Genomic DNA, 27,909 nt, shown 5'->3' on the forward strand with positions numbered 1-27,909 from the left:
ATGAAAACATCAGATCTCTTCTACTTCTTCCTTATCTCAGCTGATTCTGATAGTCTTCAAAAGGCAAAAAAGGTATCTTGTGGAACATTCTGGAAGAAACCAAAATCTGCCAATATGGCTTCATGCATATCTGAAGCATTGCAGTGAATAGATCTTTATGCTCTCCTTTGTCCTGTCACTGCTCCTTAATGTACACGTGTCTATTGGACATTGTGAAAATTCTCACTTACAAAAGTCTAATGTGTTTTTGGTACACGTTGGGTAATAGCAATGAACTACAAAGAAAGAACGATTTTGCTGTTATCTTGGCACTGCTGTTGCATTCCAGAAAGAATGGTTTTGGAAGAGGAACTCCTAGCATTTTTAGAGTTTCACTATTCAACAACATTTTAATTTTTAACATATTCGGGTTTCTAGTTTTAGTGGTGTTCACAATGGAATATATAAGTACACGTGTCTTCTAAATATTGTCGGCTCTCTGAAAGAATCAGTAGTAAAATTATTTCTGTAGTTTCAGTGTTCTGACTAGGTTACAAAAGCAGGCAGTTGTTAAACAACTTAACATTAAATATTAAAGAATAAATGTAACATTGAAGCATTAAGTTTAATTGTCTCCGGCTCCATATAACTCAGTCCTCGTTTAACACAAAGTTAGTACATCAGGGTGGAAAAATTAATGGCAGTGAAGTTTCGATTCTGAAATTAAACACAATGTGTTTCTAAACATAGAAAGATGCCTGGAATTTTACCTTTAGGATTGTATCTGTAGCTCGAAGCCTATTATAGCTATTTCCGTGTGCCTTCTTCTCTTTTGTGCCTACGTCACCGATTTAAGGTTTTTATTTATTTATTTAATTTCAAGAAGAAAGAAGAGGTTCTGTGGAGAGCAGTGTCTGTGTGTGCCAACCCCAAGCAGGGCTAGAGGACTAACGTGGGGGTGGGGGTGGGGGGTTCGCTGCAAGGGGGCTGTGTGGCAGCATAGGAGGATAAGAAGGAAGGTAATTCAACACTCCCCTCTAATCTTATTCCACGTAAGAAAATTTAGGAGAATGCGAAAAAGCAGCAGCCCAGCATTCTTGAGGGGGGCGTGGCTTCCCTCCAGGGGCTGTCCAATCGCATTCCTTCAGAGGGAGCTATCCCGAGAAGATTGATGGGGGTTGCTAGGAAACAGGAGCGTCTCCCTCCCGCCTGACCCAGAGATTGTTCTGCACAAGCCCTCTCCAGGGGCTCGCAATGTGCGGTTGAGCGGTGTGTGGGGCAGAGAGGCACACCGGGCTCTCAGGCTCAGTCGCTCCCTCTCAGCTCCCGCTCTCCCTTTCTCCTCCAGCATGCGGTCAACCCGTTGCACGGGGATCGCTGGAGAGTTCTTCCAGGGCTGTTAGTCCCTGCTCTCCCGCAGGCAAGAGCTTGAGCAGAGCTTCAAAGTTGGAGCCGCAGATCTTCCTGCCGCCCCACGCCCCTTCACCCCACCCCTCCGAAATTCACCCACCCTTGCCTGCCCTGCCTAAGGATTTCCAACAGAGTGAGGCGAAGCAGCTAGCGAAACCGCCCTGGCTCTCGTATAAATAATTCTCTCGTCTAGGTACCCTGGCTCACTGAAGACTCTGCAGATACACCCCTATTAAGGGAGGGGGGAGGGGGAAAGGGAAAAAGGAGAACGAGAGAGGGAGGAAAGGAGAAAGAGAATGAGAAGGAGAGAATGCCAGAAGGCCCGTGCCTCTGCCGAGAGTCCCAATTAGATGCGACGGTTTGAGCCTGGCCAAGGTGAAGGAAAGTTGCTTTCCGCGCCTGGGAAGTGGGTTTGCCTGTAAAGCGGAGAGGGACTCGGCTGGGAAGTGCTCTCCTCCCCTCCGCCGAAGACCACTGGGTCTCCCCTTTTCCCAACCCCCTCCCTCTCTTCCCTTCGCACCCTCCCTTTTCCCACTCCCCACTGACTCGGAGGCCTGGATGCCCTGCCACCGGGCAGTGGTCCAGCGCGCAGCCGGGAGGGGGCGGGGGCAGGGGGCACTGTGACAGGAAGCGGCGCGCACAAGTTGGCCATTTCGGGGGCAAAATAAGTTCTTCCTCGGATTTGGAAAAGACAAAGCCAGCAAGCTACCTCTTTTGTGTCGGATGAGGAGGACCAACCATGAGCCAGAGCCCGGGTGCAGGCTCAGCCGCCGCCGCTGCCACCGCGGTCAGCTCCAGTCCCTGCCAGGAGTTGTCGGTGAGAGGTAAGGGGCCCAGAGGAGGACGTGTCCCTCTGGAGGGCGCCCAGCGAGGGCGCGGAGGCTCGGGTGCCGCGTGGGGCAGGCTCAGCCGGGAAAGTTGAGGCAGAGCCCAGACCAGTCCCTACAGTTCTGCCGGGGGTGGGGCGGGAGGGGGACAGAGGCGATGTGGGTGTGCGTGAGTGAGAGTTTGTGTGTGTGCGCGCACGTCTGTGTCTCCGGGAGGGAGGCAGATTTCAGGGCACAGACCTGCGACCGGGGTGCAGGGTGCGAGAGGTGGAGGGACGAACTGGCGCTCACAGACCCCCAGAGAGACCGGTCTCGTCAGCCAACCACCTCTAGCCTTGCTCCGGGCTCAGGATTCGCTTCTATTCGGGGGCTCCTTAGGCTTTGTGCACAGAAAACCTTGCGATGACTGGCTGCCACACTGGCGGTTTCATGTGGGTGTGGAGGTGGCCAGGCGAGGTGGGCAGCGGGCAGCGGGACCTGGTCCGTGTGGCAGCCGGGATACGCTCTGCAGCCAGAAGCGGCCAGTGGCTCGCTCTCCTACCAGCACGCTTGGAAAGGAGCCCTAACTCGATGCCCTTTGCTCTTTTTGGCTTGAGCGAAAAATCAAAAAGCCAGACTGGGAGCATATCTCTTCATCGCTCTTGTTCCATTTTCTTATCTGACAGTGAGGTAACTCAGAGAGGGCGGGAGATTCGCGATCCAGAAATAGACTAGGTAATACATCCAATAAGCTTGTTTCTTAAGGATTTCATTTAGATTTCCTTCTAGTTCCTTCCCTGGGTTGACAAACGTGGAGGACTCCCTAAGATACAACACTTTTGGATAGCTATCTTAAGGGGACATGCCCCTGCCTTTTAAGTATTTTAAAGCATTGTAAATTCTGATTAGGAATAAAACTGTACACTTTTAATGATCTGTGGTCAAGTGCTCAGTTAATTTGCTGATAAAATATGTCTACTGTTACTGAATAGTGATGTGTTTGAGGTAAATATAAAGATAGTTACTTCTCAGGTGTATGCAGAGTTGAGATTAATGAGAGTTGAGGGCAGTGAGTTAAGGATCTCAGGGATAGTTCATTACTTTGAGTTTCTCTGCTTAATTTTATTTGTGCTTCCTACTCTTAGCACTGTTCAGTAGAGCTATATCGTGTTTCTTTGGGAAAAAAAATTAAGCATCGATCTAGAGAGAAACATGATTCATTTACCTAAATCTAAGTCGGCTTCGGTTTATCTGATCACATATTTTAAGGCTGCTACCGGAACTCTGTTTATGCAAAAGATTTAATAGAGGCATAAAACACCTCCGTTCCTATTACACTAAACTTGGAGGAAATTATACAGTTCCTACTCAAAGGTGTTTAGGACACTCTATTTAGTTGATTCTGTAGTGCTATGCCTCCTTTTTCTCAAAACAGCACAATAGAATTTGAATAGATTCTAAAAAGCTATTGCACACTGGACCTTAATAAAGTGATTTTTTCCCTTTCACAATGGCATTGTCTTGGATTTACAAAGATTTTTCACACCTGTAGGTTTTAGCTGTCCATCCTTTCAGGTTCTGATCACCCAGCAGGAGTACATGGATATTTTGGATAGACATGCCCTAAGGCTGTCTTGATTTATTTTCAGAGTAACACAGGTGTTCGGGATGGAAACTGAGGAAAAGAAGTCTTGAAACTTATGTTTTCACAAATAAAACAATGAAAATTCCAGAATGTCTTCATTCATTGGGCTAAAAAGAGGTATAAATGGTAAGAATATCTCTTAGTATTGTTAAGTGCCCACTGACTCCCGCAACAAAATCTAGGTATAAAACCTCCTGTTCTGTGAGCCAGATCATTTGACAATGAAATGTGAAACCTAACTCATAAAAAATTATGCCAACACAAGGAATAGGTTATATTTGGGGATTAGGGGAAGGAGGCACCTTCCTATTTAAATTGAATGGTACTTTTCACACTTTAGGAATATGTGATCAGTAAGTTGAGAAAATGTATGGAAAGCTATATAAACAGAAAATTTTATAAATAATGAAAATATATTCTATGATCCACTCATTTGTGTTTGATGGTCTTTTTAAGAAGTTGTGGTGTACACAGGGAAAGAAATGAGTATAAATCAGATATTTACCCCACAATTACTAAACACATCAAAATGATAGCCCATCTCTGATTTTATGTCACTGCAATTCAAATTGGTAAGTTGAACAAATGCAAATATAAAGTTGAGTGATCTTTATTTTTAATTACATTTAAGTTAATACTTTTGAGTGAAAAAATTAGGATACTTGTCAGAAGGTCACCTGTTTCACTTCTCTTCTTCATGATAGGTGACCAACCAAAATCGCACAAGATTGAGGATGGTCTTATTTTGAAAGACTCCCAGCAATAACATTTTTGCAATTTACCTAGGTACATTTTCCTCTCTCTTATATCATGTCAAACTCTTTTTTTTCCAAATCAAAACACTTTGTCTTTCTTGTCTAGTCCTCTAATCAATGTCAGTCACAAAATGGTGCATGATTTTTTTTTTCCAGGTTCCTAGCTACCTCCTGTCAAAATATAGCCCACTGGCTTGGGATGAAATGTTTCAGTTTGTTGTTCTGCACTCAACATCATCCCAAGATAGCATTAAATAAAAGAAATGAAAATTAATACCTAATTTCCATTGAAAACCAGAAGGACAGGATGTGTTCTGCACACTGAAATATGGCCAGAGTTCCAGGGTGAGAATTGTTTCCTCCAAGGGTTACTCCCAAAAAAATGAGTAGTAAAGTACTCATATTTATCTCGCTTTGCTATTTTACACAGAGTTTATTGTGTATTTTCGTCTCTTCTGAGATTCTGCTAAATGCATCCAATTCTGTATTGGATGAATTTGTTGAAATTGTTCCCAAGAAGTAGCATAAAATTATAGAAGATTATCCACCATGACTGAACACATAAAATGAGTACAATCATAGTAATCACAGAAACAGTAGAAACTATTAGGTCATTCCCCGCCTTCCACTTCTAAGGTAGGCTTGGTCCCCATAGCATACTGTATTTTGGAGTATTTCAGTCCAGTCTGGTTTTAAATGTCTCAAGTAATGACTTCTTTTGGCGCCTTTGAGAGACTATTTCACAGTCTAATAGTTCTCCCTATTTTGAACTTTGTTGTGATATTCAGCCTAATTTTCCCGTGGTTCTATTTTATCTTGTTATTTACTCCCTATCATAACCCCACGGGATCAGTCAATTCTCTTGCCTGATTTAGACTCTTCATCTAACATTCATACAGGACTTGTAGAATATAAGTCCTTTATACAGTTACAGGAGAGAATCCAAAGGAGACAGTTCTATATCTGGACATCTTTTCTAAATATTTAAGACACATCTTTCAGGTTGTTGATATGTATGTGTATGATATGTTCCTAATTATTTATTTTACTAATGGAAGTGTGAGGAAATTTTTCATCTCTGACAGTAATGACCTATGTGAATATTGAGATGATCCTTTCTAAGTAATGTTCTATGTGGATGCACATTTATGAGACATTTTCATTGCAAATTCAATGTCAACAGAACCCCTCAATGCCCACACTACAAGAGAATTCTGTGACATGCTGGTCTGATGCTCCATGAAGCCTCAGAAGCTGTTGTCATGTAAATTCTACTATTGAAATCAAAGTGATTTCCATAATTAATAGAATGTGCTAGGAATATAATAGTGGATATAGTTTAGATTCGCACGTGTACATGATATACATAGTAATTCTGTTAGAATACAGTAGTTCCTTCATACAAAACACAATCTGAAAGGCCAGTAAAATTAAGCTCAAATTCATCACTGTGCTGTATCATGAAAAGTAAACTCAAATCATGCATATAACTATGTGGAGTATATATAGATGTATATGGAGGTACCATATGTGAAGTTTACTTTAAAAATAGAAAAACCTGAAATAACTATAGGAGAGAAAGAGGTTTTTATTTTGTTCACTTAAAATCTGGTTCCAAGACATCCATGTGTAGGCTTCTTTTAAGATTCTTAAGCCAATATCTTGGTAGACTCACCATCCCACTCAATTGTTTCTCCAAGTCACAGGCATTGAAATGCAAGTTCTGCTAGACAGTAGAGGAGTAAATGATATAATCAGGAAATAAGTTCATAGGTTACACTTGGCAATTTCAGAAAATATTGGACTAGGAGTAAGGTGAATCAGCAGCTAAACACAGAAATTTAGTGCTGTCTTCTTCACTGCGTGGTGAGCACTAGACTGTACATGGAAACACTGATGTGGATTAAGTTAAGGAAACACTGAGGAGAAGTAGCATTCCGAAACTGACTGTATCTTTCAGGGAGTAAAACTAGACCGCACAGAATAAATAATTTTTGAACCAGTATTCTCCCTCCCAAAGCCCCAAAGTGTTTTTATCGTGCCATTCATCACATAGTGAGTACCCTCAAAATGATTTTCCTTAGAAACAAAGGGGAAATCAATTTTCTTGGTATAGGAAAAGTAGGCCATTAATGTACTCGTGACTTCTCCCTGGAACAGAAGCCTTCTAAGAAGTCGGTATCTACAGAGAATATATTTCCTCATTAAATGAGTAAACTTTTTATGGAACTGGAAATTGTACACTGTACAGAGAAATAAATTTGGAAAACATTCAGATATTATCTATACAAGCATAGACTGAAACATCATGTTTAAAAATAAAACCATATATACAAGGTGTCTCCACAAAAAGCCCAGGGTAGCTCTCATTTTTAATTCCTTGTCAGAATTTACTTCACTATCATTGTCTGTGCACCACTGTACACACCCACACCCACCTACACACATTTGAGTAAATTCAGTTGGAAGAGTATAGGTATGCACCAAAGAGACAGAAATTTCAAAACCATGATACTAAACACATAGTTTGAAAAAAAAATTACAGCGTATATATGGGAGTATTAAGATTACAACAATTTGAGGAGACTCCCCTAAAAACTAGATTACCATCAGAAAGAAAAGGTAGCTGACAGGGAGGCAATTTGGTCCATAAATACTTATTAAGCACCTATTATAACCAAAACAAGATTCTGGACATGTGATGGGGATACAAAAATATGTTAAAACACACGCAAAATTTCACAAACGTGTAAAGTTCAAAGTATCCCAAAAATTAAACTCAAAACTCTAGAATAGTGAAGAGGCTACCAGAACTATCAACTGGATGAAAAAAGTCAGTTCCTTCATTTGACAGAGGTATTTAGATTGAAAATTTCCAATACAGATGTATTTGAGACACGGCTAGATGTTGTGAGGTGATAAAACTAATGGTAGGTCATAATAATAGATGATAGTTATGGACCATCTGCCATGTGCCAAGAATTCTGCTAGATCATTCCATGGATTATCTGATTTAACGTTCACAAGAACCCTGTAAGGCACATACTATGATCTCCATTTTACTCAGGAAAAGGGAAGCCCAGAGAGATAAAGTCATTTCCCCCAGTTCAGGTAGTTAACAAGGCAAGAACTGAAATTCAAAACTTACGTTCTTACCCCAAGTCCTACTCTGTTTACTTCTAAGTTATATTGCCTCCCAATTTTATGCTGGGTTTCATTTCATTCAACGGTCATTTTTGAGCTCCAAGTAGAGGGACGTACGTCAGCAAAGAGGAAGACCAACGAGTGAAATAGAACCCACAGTGGAGTTCCCCGGGCTCAGACTTGACACATCCCCAGACAGAGCCAGTGTCTTCTGAGGGGCAAAGAAGTCCAAATGGGAGAAATAAACTACAAAATTATTTACAGTTAACTAGAACGAAGGGAAAAAAATTGAGAATCAGAAAAGTCTATGAAGACAATAGGTTTACTAACAAGCTGAGAAATAAACACCAGGTGTGAAAATGTGAGCAAATTCTATTTCCTGGAGCCTGATTTCGATGAACACCACAATCAGCAAAACTAAATACAGTGGCAAGAATAATCTTACAAAGAGCCAGCATGGAGGTGAATAGCATTTCTGCTTGTTAAGGCCAAAATACTAAGGTTTCTCTCCTCCTTTACAACCTAATTCCTTCCCGCCTGGAAAATGAGCTAGTAAAAACATTTTGTAGACTAGTAAGAATTCAAAATTTCTTTACCCAGCTGAAATAGTCATTCATTCTTTATGTAAGAAATGCTCAGCGTTTTACACATTTGGGCTTTTATTTATAACACATACAACAACTTGAAAAAGTAAACGCTCAGGGGTTTCCGTTTTTAAGTACACTAAGAACAAGAGAAGCAAAGTGACATGCTGGGGATTCCAAAGACTGGGTCAGTCGGTAGGAATGCTCTGGGAAAATCCACATACGAATCTCTGACCTGGGTGCTTTCCCACAGGCAGGAAAACTGCTGTCTTAATTGCATGAATTTATACTTCATTCCAGACAACCCAAGAGCTGAAATACGAGTCTTTACGTGAAAGTCTTTCTCTGATTTGTGATTTGTGCTAGAGTATTTTATGGACATAAAAAAATGAATGGATATCACAGATCTGTCCCTCCATCTGGTGGAGACCGTTTCCTTTGATTGTTAATAATACACAGCAGATAGATTATTAGTGATATTTTATATTTTGCTTAACAATTTCAATGTACCATGTGTTGGTGAATATAAAATAATGGAAACTGCTCTCACAAAATATGTTGAAATGCATGCCAATTTGGGAGATGACACTACAAGGTCAAAACAGTTGGAATTTGTATCTGCCTCGAGGAGAAAAAGAGATCTGGGGAATAGAATTAACTGTTTCTATTTTGAAGCATCTTATAAAGAAGCAAAGACCCTCCACATTCTGATGCATTAATCCCAGTGATTACTGTCAAGTCCAGATATATTGGTGATCAGACCATACCTCACTTCAGAATTATAAGGAGCCAAGACATGGAACTTAGATTCCTGATACATCTCCTCCACAGACTTTGCTCAAGACCTGCCCTTGGGAAAGATGTTTTAAAGAATGCTAAAAGCCCTACCTCCCTCCAAGAAAAATTTCTTCCAGTACCTGCCTTGGTTCATTAAATTCTCTGAATTTTAAACTAAATTATTTCATCCCAAAAGTACAAAAGACCATATGTTTCTAGGTCCATGTAGTTCACCAACCTTCCAATACATTGGATTTATAGGTTCATTTTTTTTTTCCAAAAAAAGCTAACTTCATCTAGTATGATGGAGAGTAGCAGAATGGACAGCTATAATTTGTGCCTACTTCACAATTTTGCCTAAGAGATGTCCTTTTTGGCTATGATTTCCTAAAAAACACGGTGCAGAAATTTTAGAAGAAAGAGACCATCGCTGTGGTTATTGAACAAATGAAGACTTGGTAGGAAAAGACTGAGGTGTTAGAGAGTGCTCATCTCCCCACTTTTTTTTCCTGCTAAAATCCTAAAGCTGGGGGCACCTGGGTGGTTCAGCCAGTTAAGCATCCAACTCTTTATTTCAGTTCAGGTCTTGATCTCAGGGTAGTGAGTTCAAGCCCTGCATGGAGTTCGCCCAGCATGGAGCCCACTTAAAATAAATTAATTAATTTAATTAATTAAATCCTAAAGCCATATTTGATGCTATGTAATGTAGGTAGGGAATCCAGTAATTTTAAGTATGTCCCTCAGATGGAAAAGGTTGGAATAGGTAAAGTAGGAGAGAATGAGAAAACTGAAGGACAAAGTCAGAAGTAAGAGACCTTTCCTTCCCACCCTCCCATCTACTACACAAACAACAATCATCTGGACTCTGTTGCAAATTGTGTTTATCAAATTATTGCCCAAAGAGCCTGCCTCAGAATCACTTTGAAGTGTACTTAAAATGAAGAATACTGGGGCAGACCTATTAACCAGACTGATGTTGTTTAGTTTGGGGTTCAGCAATACATGTATTAAATGTCTTTCCAGAATATTCTTTTGCACACTCAAGTCTTGGAAGCACTACTGTTATAATCTGCTCAGGCTGCTATAACAAAATACTATAGACTGGGTGTCTTAAACAACAGACATGTATTTCTCATAATTCTGGAGGCTGAGAAGTCCAAGATCAAGGTGCCAGCAGATTTGGTTGCTGGTGAGAGCACACTTTCTGAAGGACCACCTTTCATATGGTGGAGAGAGTTCTGGTCTCTCTTCCTCCTCTTACAAAGATGCTAATATCATTATGGGAGCCCCCATCCTTCTAAGCTCATCTAAACCTAATTACCTCCCAAAGGTCCCACCTCCAAATATCCATCACATTAGGGTTAGGGCTTCAACAGATGAATTTGGGATGGGAGGAGAGGAAGATACAAACATTCAGTCCATAACAATGAGACATAGAATAATGGTCGTACAGAGAACACCCAATGAATCATTCTACAAAATTATTCTCCACAGCAAACCCACTGTGATTAGATTAACCAGTTGTCTAAAATAAATTCTGCAAGCCAGAATATTAATTAATTAATTAATTAAGCTCAACTAATGAAGTGCAGTCCCCATGAGTTGTGTGAATAAATTCATTTTCTGGAAACCTCATATTGTTTTCACTGCAAGGAAATTTTTCTTTTATAACGTATAGCAAATTCCACTAAGCAACACAAACATGATACATATTTATTAAAATGTTAGAAAAGGGGGGTTATTGGTATTTGAAGAGTTTTATCAATGAAAACATTCTATTTCTGAGAACAGAAATGCTTCTTGATTTGGATAACTGCACACTTAAAGCTCAAATTGTCTTTATAACTATGTCCCTTTGAGCTGGGGGATGTGGGAAAACATTATTTGTCACAGTTCTCCCCTTTGCCCTCCGGATCTGCAGAGCGGGAGAAAAAATTAAAAAAAAAAAAAAAAAACCTCATTTGGCAACTTCTTATATATTCTCCACTCAGCTTCTACTTCGTTCAAGTGAATGGTTGCTTAGCTGAAGCTGGCAATCCTCACAAATACTGCCAAAGATAGTTTCCTAAGCAGCGTTCAGAGCCACATGGGAAAAAACTGAAGAGGAAACAAGGGATGGGCAGCAGGGGGTTGGGGAGGCTTGGGCTGGGCCACCAGCTTCACTTCCTAGGGGGCCTGAGCAACCTCTTTGTGTTCACTGGCATTCCACACATAATAAATGACTTCATGAAGCGAAAGGCAGTAAAAAAAAAAAAAAAAAATAGACCACATCTCCCCACTCTCCCCAACACTAAAAAACATTTGAATTGTTAAAGCTCAGGCTGTCTCAGGCACAAATATGTTAAATTGCTGGAAGTTATACTGTGTCCCTGGCAGAGTGTGCCTCCCTTACCCTCTCTGGTGGTTGTAGTGCTTATACTGATAACGGCCCTTCTCCCAGCCTCTACCACTGACCCAGAGTTCTATCTAGTGAAAGCTAAGAGCCCGACACCACCCCAAACCAGTGTCTTCCTTTTTAGTTCCAGATTCTACGAGGAGTACCATCATTTCCCCAGAAAATGGTTCAAAATCTGGGAATTGCACGGTGAATTTCTTTTCTGTCTGGTCCTCTACTGAGTCTTCCTTCACAACTCATCTTGTGCGTGTCTTCTTTTCTCTCCGACTACTGCCAAAACCTTCACCTGACTTCCATCACTTGTCCCCCAATCTTCTCTAACAGTTCATCTACTCCAGTCTCTCCTTCCTCATTACTTATTTGCCAGATACTGAGCGAGTGCCTACTGTGTGTATCCAGTCACTGTTCTAGAGATATCATAGCAGTGAAGGACAACAACCAAAAGAATTTAGAAGGACTTTTGTACTTAATCAGCTTTCACTGAATAGTGAGAGTCAGACAATAAACAAGAGAACTAAGGCGCTGCAGAGAAAAGGCCAATTTCAAATCTCACCTTATTTAAGTCCACACTAACGATGCTTATATTTGTCCTGCCAAAGCCATTTTTATCCACAATATTCATGTGATCCTCATCAGATATGGGCTTCAATAGTGAAATACTATTTTGACCTGAGTAACAGGCAGGAAGAACGATAATTTGTGGAAGAAAATCAGAAGGCAAATTTATTTTCATTTTTCATTGCCCCTTTAAAATGCATTCAGTAGGGGCACCTGGGTGGCTCAGTCGTTAAGTGTCTGCCTTCGGCTCAGGTCATGATCCCAGAGTCCTGGGATTGAGCCCCGCATCGGGCTCCCTGCTCGCCGGGAAGCCTGCTTCTCCCTCTCCCACTCCCCCTGCTTGTGTTCCCTCTCTCGCTGTGTCTCTCTCTGTCAAATAAATAAATAAAATCTTTAAAAAATAAATAAATAAAATAAAATAAAATGCATTCAGTAAAATATATTATACTCTGATGTAATTAAATGATAAACCTTAATTACAGTCTCCATTCAAAAATTAGTAGGCCCAGACCCACACAATAATTAAAAGTTTAAATTTTAAAGTTGAGTGTCCTCTCTGTCCCCAAGAGAAACCTATTTAAGGTGGGAAGTTGAGAATGAAAGATCCAAACCTCCTAAGGTTGTCTTCTCTTCCACTGTTCCTTGTTTTTCTTATTAACTCAAGTTCTGACTCTTCCAAAGTTGGGGCTGGAGGGAGGGCATAAGCAGAACAGGCATGTGAAACAAGTTCTTACCTGACTGGTCCCATACACTCTGGACTCCCAGATTTTTAAAGCTGACTCCCTCTTAGAGTGTGCATATGCGTGTGTGTGTGTGTGTGTGTGTGTGTGTGTGTGTGTGTGTGTTGAGACTTCTTTCTTCATTGCTGAGGGTCTTACCTCAATTTTCTTGAAACAAACTTCCCTTTGTCCGACCACGCCTCTTCAGCACCTGCTCTTTCAGTAGTACACACTACAGAGACTCATTTTTGGGGTCTCATTGCCTCTCTAACCCTTTCTCTGGGGCTGGGGGTCTCTCTATCTCGTGCCCCCCCACATCCCGCTTTGGTTCATGAAAAACACTAACACTTTCTTGCAGGGACAACCCTCGGCGTGTGGACCAGTCCCAGCACAGCAACATTTCTATACTGTTCCACTGCCAAAGCATCTAAACATCTTACCCTTCTCTTATCCTTTCTATTTCCCAGTCTGGAGTCAAACCTAGCCCATTTGGTGAGGCTATATGCTTTGGTGTACATAAACATTTCCTGATACTGTCTCTCTTATGGACATCCTTTGACCATACTTAGACATAATGAATGTAGTGCATTTGCTTGCTTAGATGTTCTGTGGTTTCTGACTTAGCTGCGAATTTAGCAAAGTGCCTCACTACCACTACATCAATAGATGCTTGTGGGATGTATGAGTATGGTAATAAAGTCTAAGTAAAAAAGATTATAACGTTTTATGACCCAGAAAAATGTTTTTTATGGGGCTACCTGTATAAACACTTACAGAAATCAATGCCTATAAAATAATTCAAGATGTGGCTAGAACACCCATCTGTCTCCCTGCCTAGAATTACCTCCAAAAGGACAAAGATCTTATCTTTTTCAGCAGTCTATAATAATGAATGTAACATATAATGATATTTAACACATATTTAATGAATGAAGGAATCCGATTTTAAATTTTTTTATTTATTCCCTGGGTATCTTTCTTGCTGGAATATTAACATTAACTTCTCCCCTTCATAGGTTGCACTTCATAAGTAAGAATTAATGTTAAAATCTTCATTTTATTCCATAAATTATATCATTTCTTAAAGGCATTTTGGATCACCAACAAAAGAACTCCTTATAAAAATTTTAAAATTCGGCATGAAAAGTAACATCAATTTAATTAAATAAGTCCTTACCAAATGCCCCCTACTTTTAAGGCACTGGGCAAGGCACTGAGGAGGAGAGAGCAAAAAAAAAAAAAAGAATCACTGTCTCCCTAAGAATTTATAATCTAATAGGAGAGATGAGATATGTGTGTATGTAACTATAGTAACAGGAAAATTCAGAGCTCACTTAGAAGATCCCTGAGTGGATAATGACATTCCTGCTTGGTATGAATGTAGAAAGTATCATGTAAAAAAATGGCTTCAATGTTGAACCTTGAAAAATGGTTAAGATTTCATAAAGTGGAGAAAGAGCTATGCAAAGGTAGAGATGTGGTGTGTGGCTATATTTGGGGAACAGTGTGTGAACCGGCTTAAGGGTAGAATGTATGGGGGTCAGGGGGCTGGTAAAACTCTAAAAGCAGGTGGAATAATGGCCAACATTTTTACAGGCAGAGGGAAACCTCTGAAAGCATTTGAGCAAGGGAATCTTAAAGCACAATGTGAAGCTAAATGTGAGGAAATAAAATTTAGGACTCAGGGAGATGAGCCTGCTTGTTACGGCAACAGGTGAGAGGTAATGTTGACCAGTGACAAGGGGAATAGAAAACACGAATACAGCTGACAGACACAAAGATGAAAGGGCCTAGTAGGTAGGAATTAGCTGCTAGGTGACAAATACCAGCTAAAACAGTTAAGCTAATCATCTTCCTCCTACAATAGGAAAGGGTATGCTGTATCAGATCCCTGCTTTAATAAAGGGAAAAGAGAGCTTCACAAATGGCTATCTTTTAGGAACTTGGGTGAAAAGAAAATTGTAATAAAGTAATAACTATCTGAGAACAAGACTTAGAAATTAAATCATTATTTTCTATGTGGTTATGATTGGATAGAATTTATTCCCAGACAGCAGGTTAAGCCACCCCCTCCCTCGCCAAGCCTCTGCAAGAGCCGCCCACTGACCTCCTTGACTTACCCCGGCTTACCCCTCCGAATCCACCCACCAAGCTCTATAGCCAGAATTATCTCAACACAAACCTGAGTCTGTTTCTCTCTGCTTCAAACTCTCCAAAGATGCTTCCATTGCTTTTGGGATAATCAAAACAGGCTTTACCTGGTCCACTATGATCTGCGTATCCCTCTAGATTTGTGTCCTCCCCTTCAATCCCCACTCCTTCCAATCAAACCGAATAGCTTGCAAGCCTTGCCCTCACACTCTCCCCGGAACATCTCGCAGGCTGGGCAACTTCCCAGAGCACTGGCCCACTCCATTAGAATTTTCAGGGCTCAATTAGAATTCCATACCACTGGTGACCTCCTCTTGTAGGTTGCTTCTTGCTGCTGTGAACACCCCAAACTGCCTACACTTCCCTTCGGCATGCTTTATTATTGTCACCTAGCTCCCCACTGTAGTCCTTCAGTGCTAGAAGACAGAGACCAGGCTTGCTTGTTCTATTACCCAATAGAGCAAGTATCACATAGTGGAAAATCAATATGTATTTATTGAATAAACGCAGTAGTGGTTAATTAAATCACTCTGGAGCTCATTTTCCTCATCTTTAAAATTGGGTATTGATTTTTAAGATTCCTTTTAGTCATATATTTTAAGTCACCTTTGTCAATAAAGAAGACAGAATTCAGCATCCCAAGTCAGAATCAGTATACTCCAAAACCAGTGGGTCCTATTTATAAATTTATATTTTAATTACTGTCTAAATAGCAAAATTACTAATAATGCTAGGGATGTATTTCCTTATTCCTCCACCTGTCCTCATTTTGCCAACATTTCTCCTCTTCATGTCATCTTCAACAGTGCAATATGAGTAGTAAAGAAATAGAGGTAAATAATCATAAAAACCGAGAGTTGAATCAACTTCCCAAGAAAGTCAGCTTCTAGGCAGATTTCTTCCTCCCTGGAATTTTCATAAATGGAAACACATTTCAGACATTTTCAGAGAAGAGGATCCATAAATCTCATTTGATAATACCAGTTCCCACCACCTTCAGTGGATAACACTGCAAGGCGTTCCATTTGATACAAACTCTGTTACACTACTTCTCAAAATAAAATAAATGTGGCTCACACATATGTTCTCTACAGCATTTCCAGGAGAATGTGAAGAATACTGTGAACAACAATAACTTTTATGGAGTATGTACTATATGCCAGGTATTGCTTATTTGCTTTACCTATATTAACTCATTTAGTTCTCACACCAGTCCTATGAAGTACGTACCATTATTAACCCCATTTCACAAAGGAAGAAACTGAGGCACTCTCCCAAGTTGACACAGTAAGGCTGTAGCTAGGATTTGCACCCAGCAGTTTTAGCTCATGAACTTGACCAGTTGTCTATACTACATCTCTTGAGAAATCATCCTAAAACTAGAAACTTTAATCTACAAAAACCATTTTGGAGGGATTATATTCCTTCACTTGAAAATTAAAAAAAAAAAACAAAACTCAAAACTTAGTGACATTCTGAGCTCTTCACAGAAAATAAAAATCAGTGGTATAGTCAATATATTGGCTCAACTTGCTAATATTATTGAGCAAAATACATTTAACTGTTTATGTTCCTTATTTTCACTTAAAACCTTCTAATTCCAGTAGCATCTGAGAGTCAGATGCAAGTAAAAGAGCCACTTCTAAGCCTTTATTTCTTCACAAAAAAATTTGCTCTTTTGATCTCCAGAATTTGTCCATAGCTTGAAAGGGCAGAATGACAATGCTCTTCATCTTTATGTTAAAAGGAATAGAATTTTAAGTAAAAAAAGAAAAAAAAAACTTTTCTTATTTTCTGGGCGGAAAAAATCTCAGAGTCCTTTGTTTAAAACAAAAATAACTGATCCATTGGTAAAACCAGTGGGCAGGAAAGGAAACTGTCCTACTTTATTCCTTTTCCTATCCATCCAGCTCTCAGAGTAGGTATGCTTACATGTATCTAATCCTCCAATTGATTTATTAAGCTGAGTTTACAAGTTAAAAAGGAAGAGATCCTGAGAAGATAATTACAGGAATACAAATCAAGAGAGACAACTTTGAAAGAATAGTAATTTTGCTGCTTGAAACTGACCTTAAATCCCTAGGAGGAGGACAGAACAGCTTAAAGCAACCTTTTCTCTCTATTCAGAAGTGATGGCGAATTAAGTGTGCAGTTTAGCTGAACTTTGCTTTTCCTTGTATCCTAGGAGAAGATCTCTGACAGACTGGGAATTTTTGCTTGTTTGTAATGTAAACTCAATATCTAGAGACAGTTCTTAACAGTGCATGGGCTCATTGGAAAACCCTAATTCCCAAAACAAACAAAGAGGAAAAGGTGAACATAATAATCCATCGGCAAAAGGAAAAAAGAAAATAGGATGTTTGAAAATATTTATTTTGATAATCTGGTTTTAAATATTCCCTAAGAAGAATCCTTGACAACATCAGCAGTCTGACTACAAGATCCAAACTTGCTCATCCATGAAGATGTATAAGGCTTGTGGTTTACACGGCTTCATTAGTTGTTTTAATTATAATAACACTTAGTGAACATTTTATCTACTTTTAGTTCATCAACTAGTCCATGCAGTTCCAAGCAAAGAGGAGGTTTGAGCATTTGCAGATAAATAGCAACACTTCGTTAAGTGTTCATTTTGATGGTAGAAATCAAAGCATTAGTATTCTAACTTACTCAAATTGGCTATTTTCATGCTTGTACCTACCATTTCAGTTAGCTAGTTAATGTTACCTTCTGATGCCAACTCTGTGGCTCCCTTCATTTAATCATGATATTTTTATTCACCCATTCGACAGCTGTTAATTAAGCACATATATCAAATTTGAACTCTGTTAGGCACTAGCAAGCAAAAACATAAAACAAAAACAACAAAAAAATGGTCCCTGCCCTCAAAGATCTTTATTTGCAATTTTAATACTCTACATTTGAAGTTTTTTTTTTTTAAAAAGTGTTAATGGCGTCATAATCCTTCATCTGATTGTTCAGGCAGAAATGAATTAATAAAGTCTCTAGGGAAATAGATATGCTTCTTTGGGCTTTCCTAGAAGAATGCCAGAGGCTTAAGGGTCACCCCAAATGAAGTACCGCTCCCTTTTTTTTCTTGGTAACAAGATTTGCTTAATGCTTTTAAAAAGGAAAATGTGTTGCAATGAAATGCACGGATGACTGAGAGAATGCTCTGGGTTCGAGTCCTTACCATCTCAGGACATGTAAAAATGCCTCCACTTAATTTAATTTAGTATATTTTGGCACATCCATCTCTTCGAGGCCCTTCCGGATGTGTTTGACCCTGTAGGAGGTAGCGGGCATCTGTAGATTTGACTTCAAGTAGCTCATGGTCCTACTGTGTAGCACTTACAGAAAATAATGACAATATGCTCAGGATTTTTAAAAATTTAAGAGGCCCTCAATGGAATGTAGACCCAAAAAAACACATTTTCTAATGTTCTTTTCCTGAGGCTAAGAGGAATTTGGTATAATTATGGAAACAAAGTATTCTTGGACAATTTTTTTTAAAAAAGTAATCTGAATCGAATGGTAATGGAACATATACATGGGACCAATTCAAATTTTACAGAATAAAAAGCATTTTGCTGCCAATGTTGTTCTGAAATTAGTTGCAAAATGTGTTTTTTTAGTGACATCAAAAATTATAAACTAATCAATAAATCAACTGAGGCTAGATACCACCACCAGCTTGTAAATTGATTTACTCTCTATTATAATTCCTCCACAGAGTATAATGGGCACTTTCCTTTCACAGTTTAATGTTTCTGTAATTGAGATATAACTCAATTTATGTGCACATTTTATGGAATAACATTTCTTTTCCCAAATGTTGTTCTTAAATTCAGGGTGAATCTTATAATGAATTGTACCAGATTTAAAGAAATACATTAGTTGCAAGCACACTAACTGCCTATCTTATAAACTATATGTTCCATAATAATTGTAAATATCTGAATCAAATTTACTTTTAAATGCTTCACATTTTGCTATAAATGGAATGATAAACTCTCTTTCATCCGGTTTCAAAATCCAGAATCACTTGCTTTGAAATACCTCATTACCAGAATCAGAAATTATCTCTTAATACTCTCATTATCTCTGCCTGAAGATAAGAATTTTCTCTTATTAATCTCTATACATTTCTTGTAGGGAAAGCCAAATCCTGGTCAAATGTTGAATGAATAAATGAAATAATGGAGGAAAGAATGAGAAAATAAAGACATGGGACACAATGAGCCCTCAACAAATATTAGTTGAATTACAATGAGCTACTTATGTTGACCCACAGAGTATATTGCCATAGTTCACTGATAAAGTTTTATTATCTTTCTGTAGTGTTTGCCTTTGTACCATCAAGAGGAAATTAATAAATACCAATGGAAAAAATTGTTTTAATATTTGATGTTATGTATATCTAAAGCCTACGTATTTTAAAGAATCTTAGTATGTCCGTCTTTGGCTCAAACATTCTTCTCATATACCCAGCTATTTTTATGTTATTGCCTATTTAAAAATCTCAACTTTTATCCTAAAGACGACTTTTTGAAGATATGAATTCACACAAAACACAACCTTCTTCAGTGATTATTTTCTACACATATTCTAATATTAAATTACTTTTAATGTATTTTCACCTTTACACTTTAACATCGACATGCCAAACCCCTAACAGCCATGAGAGACACCAAACCTAGCATTTTGTTTCTAAACAGAACTTATCCACTCAGACTTTTTGCTATAGTTTCTCATTTATGTTATAGTTTTTCGCCTGTTGCATTAAAGCTGCACATTAAACTCAAAAAATGCCTCAAATATGGGGCTAGTACAAAGAAATATATTTTAATACAACTAATAAAAATTAAACAGTTGTTTTGTAAATATTCAGTTACCTCTAAACTAGAAACTGTAAATGTATTTATAAGTTATTTATTATCTAATAGCAGAGACCATTTTCCCACTGAGATCTCTTGGGATATAAATGTAAACAGGCAAGAACAAAGGATCTCAGACCAAGCTCTGGAGTAATGCTATTTATAAGTGACACAAAAAAGGGGAGCAATCAAAAGATGCAGACAAGTGCTGGTCACTGAAGTGAGAGGCAAGACAAAAAAAAAAATGGTGGGGAACTGGGTGACTAAGTCAGTTGGGCATCCAACTCTTGATTTTGGCTCAGGTCATGATCTGAGGGTCATGAGATCAAGCCCCGAGTTAGGCTTGGCACTCAGTGGGGAGTCTGCTTAAGATTCTCTCCCTTTACCCCTCCCCCAACTCACATGTTTGCTGTATCAAATAAGTAAATAAATAAATCTTTAAAAAGAAAAAGAGGGGCACCTGGGTGGCTCAGTTGTTAAGTGTCTGCCTTCAGCTCAGGTCATGATCCCAGGGTTCTGGGATCGAGCCCCGCATCTGGCTCCCTGTTCAGCAGGAAGCCTGCTTCTCTCTCTCCCACTTCCCCTGCTTGTGTTCCCTCTCTTGCTGTCTCTCTGTCAAATAAATAAATAAAATCTTAAAAAAAAAAAGAAAAAGAAAAAATGGTGATCATGAATACAAAGTTTTCTGAGAAGAAGGCCGTGGTAAATGACTGAGAAGGCAAAGTAGCTCAGACAACTGATGGGACCAGTGCTTTAGCATCTTGATCCTAAAAACTAATGAGATCAATGCATTTGGCATCTTAAAAGCCATTGGAATTTACCATGGAGTTGGGAGATAGAAACCTGTTCAGAGGGGGACAGAGTTGAAAATTGGATTTGAGGAAATAGAAATAGGTACTACTCCTCATTTGTATAGCTTTGCAGTAATGGTGGGCAAGGCAACGGAATGCAATGCAAAGGAACAGAATGGAACATGGGTTAAAAGACAACCTATAAATATTTCTTAACTTTGACTGAATAACGTGACATAATTCCTCAAAGATGAGATTGAAGAAAGAGTCTTGGGGCCAGATCAAAAGGCCTTATTGACTTGTTAAGAATTTTCTTGTAAGGGACGCCTGGGTGGCTCAGTCGGTTAAGCGGCTGCCTTCGGCCCAGGTCATGATCCCAGGGTCCTGGGATCGAGTCCCACATCAGGCTCCTTGCCCAGCAGGGAGCCTGCTTCTCCCTCTCTCTCCTTCTGCTTGTGCTGTCAAATAAATAAAATCTTTAAAAAAAAAAAAAAAATTTTCTTGTAAGATTTTAGGCTCAGAGTAATGGTAAGCCATTCAAGTTCCTGCACATGTGCATTTAATTATCTAGTGGGGGAGAGAGAAATTAATTGAATGTCTCAAATAAATATAAAATTGTAACTTCCATGCCTGCTAAAAATAAGAGATACACAATGCTGTGGGAACACATAATAAGAGGAGGGTTTGAATTATGGAAGTCAGGCTTCCATGGAAAAATGACAAGTGGAGAATGAGTAAGTGAAGAGGAGAGGAAATAAAGTTGTATTCAGAGGGCTGAGCAGAAGCATAGATCCTGGGAAAGGAGAGAATATGGCATCAATGAGCAACTAAAAGGCCAATGTGACTGGAATACTGAGATCAGGGTGCAACACTGCATATATTGAGGGTTGTCCTTAGCCTAAGAACAATGAGAAATCACTCAAGTACTTAAAACAGGAGTGGAGTCATATATTCTTGTATTTAAAACAAAACAAATACTGGAATATGGAGAATGGGTGAGGTTGGAGGGGTCTGAATGCATACAGGTAGACCAGTTCATAGGACTTTAGTAGTTGTGCAGAACACAGAAGTTGGTAGTTTGGGCAGAGTTGGCAGAAATGATGAGGAGTGGATGATTTAAAGAAGAATTTCAGGAATTAAAAACTGAAAAGACTTGGTAATATATGGGTTATGGATGTAAAATTTCATCTTGATGTTTACACCGTTGTTCAGGACATTCACAATGAGTCAATCAAGCAATCAATCAATAAGCATTTATCGAGTGCCTGCTACAACATCAATATATCATTCCTTTTATGGAAGGCTTGAAATTATTTATGCATTAGAAGCAGACATCACATTCTAGGCATTGTTTATCTCAATTGTTCTTGACACACTGAAAACAAACAAAACATTGTTGGTGAATATCCACTGTGTCTTCGGATTTTGGAACAAACAGTGCATTCAGAAGCTACACTAAGCTCATCCAAAAGGGATGACAAAACCATCTCTACCCAGTACAGCTTGCACAACTGGTGCAAGCAGATGAATGCTGCAGTTGGCTCAGAAGCCCATAGAGGGTGAGTCACCAACACAACCACAAGATTCTACTACACACTCACCTCCTCCTGCCATGTGTACTAGTAAATCCAAAGTCACACATAACCCTAATTCCACTTTTTTTTTTTAAGATTTATTTATTTATTATTTTAGAGAGCAGGGGGAGAGGGAGGGGCAGAGGGGGAGGGAGAGAGTCTTAAGTAGACTCCATGCTGAGCATGGAACCCAACAAGGGGCTAGATCTCACGACCCCAAGATCACTACCTGAGTGGAAGCCAACATTCTGATGCTTAACCAACTGCACCATCCAGGTACCCCCCTAATTCCACTCCTAACTGAACCTTGTAGGACTGAGGAGAAGTGGCAACAGTAACCCTAGTCCTGGCTAGCATCACTGGAACACCAAGAAGAGAGATTGCTTTGAAAATGCTATAAAGATGAGTTTTCTTGTTTGTCTCCCCACTCTCTGGTAAAGATAGCCAAGACTTCAAAATAAATCTAATGTAAGTTTTAGAATATGAGAATTTTATTCTCAGTATCACTGTTGATTGTGGTAGCTGTGAAAGTCTGCTCAGAAAGACATATTTTTCATTAGTCAAACTATTACCTGATACATGAGGAAATCTATTTTTTCCTTCTGTTTTCTTCCTCTGTTACCAAACTGAATATATTTGAGAGAAAAAGCACAATGAAGAAGATGAGCACCACACTTGGTGTTAGGAGAACATGTTATGAATTCTGATTCTATCACTTACAAGCTGTATTCTCCTGAAAGGTATATTATTACATTTCTCCAACCCTCATTATACTATCTACTTTGCACTGTTGTTCAGATCAAAGAAGGAAAAAATATAAAATTATCTAATCAGGTCTGGCACTTAGTAGGTGCTCATTGTTTGCTGAATCTTCCCAAGGCTGAACTACTTCTGCAGCTGGAGTCATATCCACTGTTGCAAGTGTCTTAATCCTTATCTAATATTAATAATCCCCCATTATCAGTCAAACTAATTTAATTCTCTTTTTATAAGCCAGTCTGGATATTAAAATAGGTTCACTAATCAAATCATTTCTACTTCTCTTTTGGAATTTTCTTTAGAGATCCCACTATGAATTTTACAGTCTCCTCTATGAACCATATGTTATATTTCTTATGTTTATGAAGATTATATGTGTGATCTAAAATGAAGAAAGTGAGGATTCCATAGAAATTATCATGTGGTGCAAGAGGCAAAATAATGCAGGATATTTCCTGGCTTCTTTCATGCTCAACTGCTGGAGCTTTAATAACTTCTGCACTGCAGTGATTATGAAACTAATGCGTATTTTTAAATGTTAACTCAGAGTGTCAGACGTTTACTTATATTCGGCAAAATCTTAGGAAGAACAAGTTCGAGGGCTACACAGTAATGTGGGCTGTTAGACATATTTTCCGTCGCTCACATTTTGTGAGGACTCTTACCCTCTAATCATTTTTATCTAAATTATATTGTAATCCTCCCTTTCTGAGCGCCTTCAAGTTAGAAATAAGAACTTGATGTTAATGTTAATTACAGGAGCAAGTTGAAATGTATTTTCACAAAAGCATGAGATATTGAAAATCAAATAATCCCTTGGAGATTTTAAGCCTCTCTTAATAGGCAGAGGAATCTAGGATAAAATTTGGGGAATTAATAACCCATTTTATAGGGAGAAAGAATCTTGCATCTCTCAGCACAGAGAATGATCTGATTAGCTTTCCTTTTCTCTAGCTTAACTCCAGAAAATGTCTTATTCGTGGAAGCAAATGGAAAGATGCTTCAAGAAATCACACTACTTCTCTACAGTCAAAAGCACGACTCCATTCACAAAACAGCACCTCTCTCAGCTTAGCACACTTCGCCTGAAGAAAATTAGAATAACTGCCTTAGAACCCATATGTGGAATCATCAGTATGTTTGTGGTATTTTTTCATCTAAAACCTGAGCACCTCTAAATGAGAGATTTTATATTTAAAAGTGAATATCCCTCTTTGAAAGCCGGGGCTTGATCTTTTAAAGCTAAATTTTTTTTCTTTCTCATTCACATTCCCCAAATAGCCCTTTCAAGTTTTAGAAACCCTTTTCTCCAGTGAATTGTAGTATCCAAACCAGCTATTGTTTTGTTTTGCTTTTATTTTTTTTTTCACGAGAAAATGAGCTTGTTTATGAAGCACATCTTGCTGAAAAGATAGATTGAGGTACTGATGAGCTTAATGCTATTTTATCAGGACAAATTAGGAAGTTAATTCGGAGATGCAGCCCCCTGATGAGCATGCTTTTACCTTTTCTCATTACTTCTGTTTATTCCATATGGATACCTGTTCCTGGCAAGTTACCCACTTAGTGAATTTCTTGCCAAAATTCACATCAGATATTTTGTTGTATAACTTAACTACCCAGAATAAATCTTTGACGCTAAGGTTGTCATAGGAGACTATGAAATAATATGAGTAGGAACATTTATATAAAGTATTATTTCTTTCCGGAAGTTTGATCTCATTTTCAAGCTCAGTACCTCTGACAGGAAGGAGGCAGCAGGAAGTAACTTATCAAATCAAAGACTTGTGGATATTCTCTATTGCAAATGTCAAAATCCCTCAAAATTGTTTTGTAAAATGACTGATGTTCTACATCCACCAGGTAACTAACAATGCAGCACTTTCACATCTGACCTGAATAGTAGAGATGCCTGACTGGCCCAGCCTGTTACAGAATTAAGGGCATAGAAGAGCTGATGATTCAGCTAGGTCCCTCAAGCAGAGAGAGGGGGAAATACCTGTTGTCTGAGATGCGTGCTATCAAATAGCGAGTGCTTCGCTCTTTGTTAAGGAGCACGAGTGCACATCACAGTGAGAATCCCAACTCATCTCTTAGCATTTTCCTTAGCCTGCTGTGCTACCTGCATTTTTCTGATTTCATCAAGCAGGGGAGGGTTATTCCAATAAACAGTTAGCAGAGCTTTAACCCATGTTATCTCTCTATGTGACCAATTTTTCAAGATAGCAGAGGCAAAACTCAGGATGCTCAAGCAACGGGCTACCAATCACCCATGTACCTTGGCCCCGATCTTTGATATCAAAGTCACCTGCCTAGACCCAAACCTCCAGGAAACTTCAAAGAAACGTTCAGCTCCTCAAGAGCTCTGCTCCTGAGAGATGCCAGTTGGAGCGAAAGGCATGAAGTCCGTTACTACCAACTGGCATTTCTGTTTGATTGCAAGCTATTACAATCACCCACCAAGCCTTCCTGTCACTTTCACACAATCAATAAGCAACAGGCTCTTTAAGCAGACACTGGAGGGAGCCAAACTGGTAGCTTGAAGGGAAACTTTGGTAGCTAATCAGAGCACTTCTTTTCCTGTTGTTTTTTTTTTTTTTTCATTCCCATCTCCCTTACCCAACCAACCCCCTCCCTGCCCCCATCCCCAATCCTCCAAGTCTGATCCTGTTTGGTGGGAAATTTTCGTCTGATTTATAAACATAAATTAAAGGCAAGTGACTTCATTAGATTCTTAACTCAGGTGTGCCTATCATATTGTTGTTGATCTGTTTTTGTAAGTCTTAGTTATTTCAATTGTCTACCATCCCAATAACAGTAAGCATGTTATTTGCCGGTTCAGATTTTCTTCTGGTGAGGTTTTGGGTTTTTTTCCTGCTGTTGCTTCCTTAGGATTCTTCTGGTTTCCAAAGGACAGCTGAAATGTCAAATATTTTTAATTTTATTATATAGGCCATCAGTTCTGAACAAATGTAGGTAATCAGCATGCTTGTATTCACAAGAAAATGTAGACACCTTCACTCACATGCAGGCTAAATTTTAACCATCAGGGAAATAATTCTCCTTTCATTCATGTTGGCTTTAAAGTGATTTAAATTAATTCCAACCACCCCTTGCTCACCCCATTGGATGGGTTTAACACCCTTTGATGGTGTTGTTTGGGCTTTTCTCTCACATGCTAATGAGGCATTCACTTTAGCTGCCACAACCCCATATAATCCTTGGGCAATTCTCACACTTGCTAATGACCTCTTCTTTAGAGAGCAGGGAATCTTGTAGGAGAGGAGGGGAGGGAACTGAATTACTGACCTCATATAGACTACCCTGAAAATATTTTCTGAAAATAGTCTTGTGCAGCGGACTGTTCCTTCTCTGGAAGAGTAATTGTTGCTGAAGAAGAGACTCATTGCTACCTGCCACGCACAGACTACTTTGTATCCGGAGCTAACAACTGTTGTTTTTCTGCAGCCTCCTTTAGCACCAAGAGGTGATTTTTAGAAAGGGAAGTAGTCTGCCCCCCTGGGAGTCTTGCCTTAACCATTAGTTTTTCCTTGAACATGAATTTCACAAATGTCCGAATAATGAGCTACTGCTAGTGCTTGTTCCCTCATAACTATGGGTGAAAAGACTTAATTAAGCTGGATGAAAGAAAAAATGTGGAAAAAGCTTCTGTCTTACTACCCAAGGAAATGAGTATTTCTCCATGGAGTCTTCTAAGGCTCTCAGGATTTCAGCTAGCAAACATGCCTTCCTCAAACAACTTTTGGAAAATACCTAGATGGAAGATGTTATCTCTACTGGAGAATTTGAAGCCCAAACTGAATATGTTGAGTGATTCTCCATGTTGGCTGCCCATTAGCATCACCTTTAAAAACTCTCCCTGCTCACACCCCACCCCAGACCGATTAAATCAGAATCACTGGGGCTGGGGTCCAGGCTTCCATATTTTTTTAACCACCCTGTATGATTCCAATCGACAGCCAAGGTTGAGAAACAGGGAAAAAAAAATATTGACAATCAAGAACAGAGACTCAACAGTTAGCTTCCACTGCCAGGAGTACTCTGTTCAAGCACTGCCGTGATTCCATTTCCATTTTGTAGAACACATCTGCCAGATCTAGAGTGACAAAATCTTCACACTTGGCTACTCTTCTTTATATGATTCTATTTTTCAGTATTGCCTTGTGCCCCATGAATGGATCCTTGTAAGACTTAGCACTTCATACTGCCAGCAATGTGGAGTGATCATTATTTTGTCTTCCAAAAATGCAGGCATAGCCACTAATAAGACTGCACAGGAAAAAAAAAAATGTTAATAATAATTGAAATTTCTTAATGAATTTTTTCTTGTGTCTATTTTTTCTTGTATCTTCTCCATCTAGATAGATTTATTCTCTTCTGTCTAAAAACATGCCCAATTTTTTAAAATTATTAAAAAATTCTTTCCAAGACTGCATATTCCCTCAAGTTGCTACTATCCTTTTAACTTTATGATTAAACTTAATGTAAGAGCAGAATATCCTTAGTTTCTCCACTTAGTATCTTTACTTAGTCTCACAATCCAGTTACTCCTTAGCTCTCTGCAATTTGGCTTCTGTCCCCACTACTCTACAGAATGATTTCTTCCTAGTCCTAGATCAGCAATGTACTCGTAATCCAATGATCACCAAACCCAAAAACCTCTCAGTTTTTGGACTCCTGAAACTCCCTGCAGCACTAACTACCTGAAAGCATCTTTTAAAACCTCACCCTGTTTTGTCTTCTATTGCTATGTCATCTTTTCCTTATTTGGTCCCCTTCACCTCAGTATTTTGCCCAGTTCATTCCTCAGCTCTCCTCTCTTCTTTTAATGCCAAAAAATCTTAAACTAAGGTCTACAAAATTTGGGGTCTACATGTTGGCACATTTTTCTGGTGAAAAGATGCATAACTTTCATCATATTCTCCAAGGCTTTCCTAACTCAAATAAGGTAAAGAACTTACAAG

At 39.1% G+C, this 27,909-nt stretch overlaps 1 protein-coding gene and 2 long non-coding RNA genes across 6 annotated transcripts in view; 1 reads left to right on the forward strand and 2 right to left on the reverse strand.

Moving 5' to 3' along the window:
- Nucleotides 1-2,234, reverse strand: part of LOC118518170 (uncharacterized) — a 451,497-nt gene extending 449,263 nt beyond the window's left edge. For all 4 annotated transcript variants that reach the window (XR_013442728.1, XR_004908492.2, XR_004908490.2 and 1 more), the window contains exon 1: nucleotides 2,099-2,234. This is a non-coding gene — a long non-coding RNA (uncharacterized LOC118518170). The remainder of the gene's footprint in view (nucleotides 1-2,098) is intronic.
- Nucleotides 1,243-27,909, forward strand: part of GRM3 (glutamate metabotropic receptor 3) — a 225,784-nt gene continuing 199,117 nt past the window's right edge. The window contains exon 1 of the mRNA XM_036064732.2: nucleotides 1,243-2,213. The gene's annotated coding sequence lies outside the window, so the exon portion shown is untranslated. The remainder of the gene's footprint in view (nucleotides 2,214-27,909) is intronic.
- LOC118518171 (uncharacterized) lies at nucleotides 6,196-15,214 on the reverse strand. Its single transcript, XR_013442729.1, has 3 exons — nucleotides 14,955-15,214; nucleotides 12,665-12,740; nucleotides 6,196-6,318 (listed from the first exon to the last, which is right to left on the reverse strand). It is a non-coding gene; the product is annotated as an uncharacterized LOC118518171 (long non-coding RNA).

The sequence above is a fragment of the Halichoerus grypus genome, chromosome 12 (assembly GCF_964656455.1).
Source record: "Halichoerus grypus chromosome 12, mHalGry1.hap1.1, whole genome shotgun sequence".
NCBI lineage: Eukaryota > Metazoa > Chordata > Mammalia > Carnivora > Phocidae > Halichoerus > Halichoerus grypus.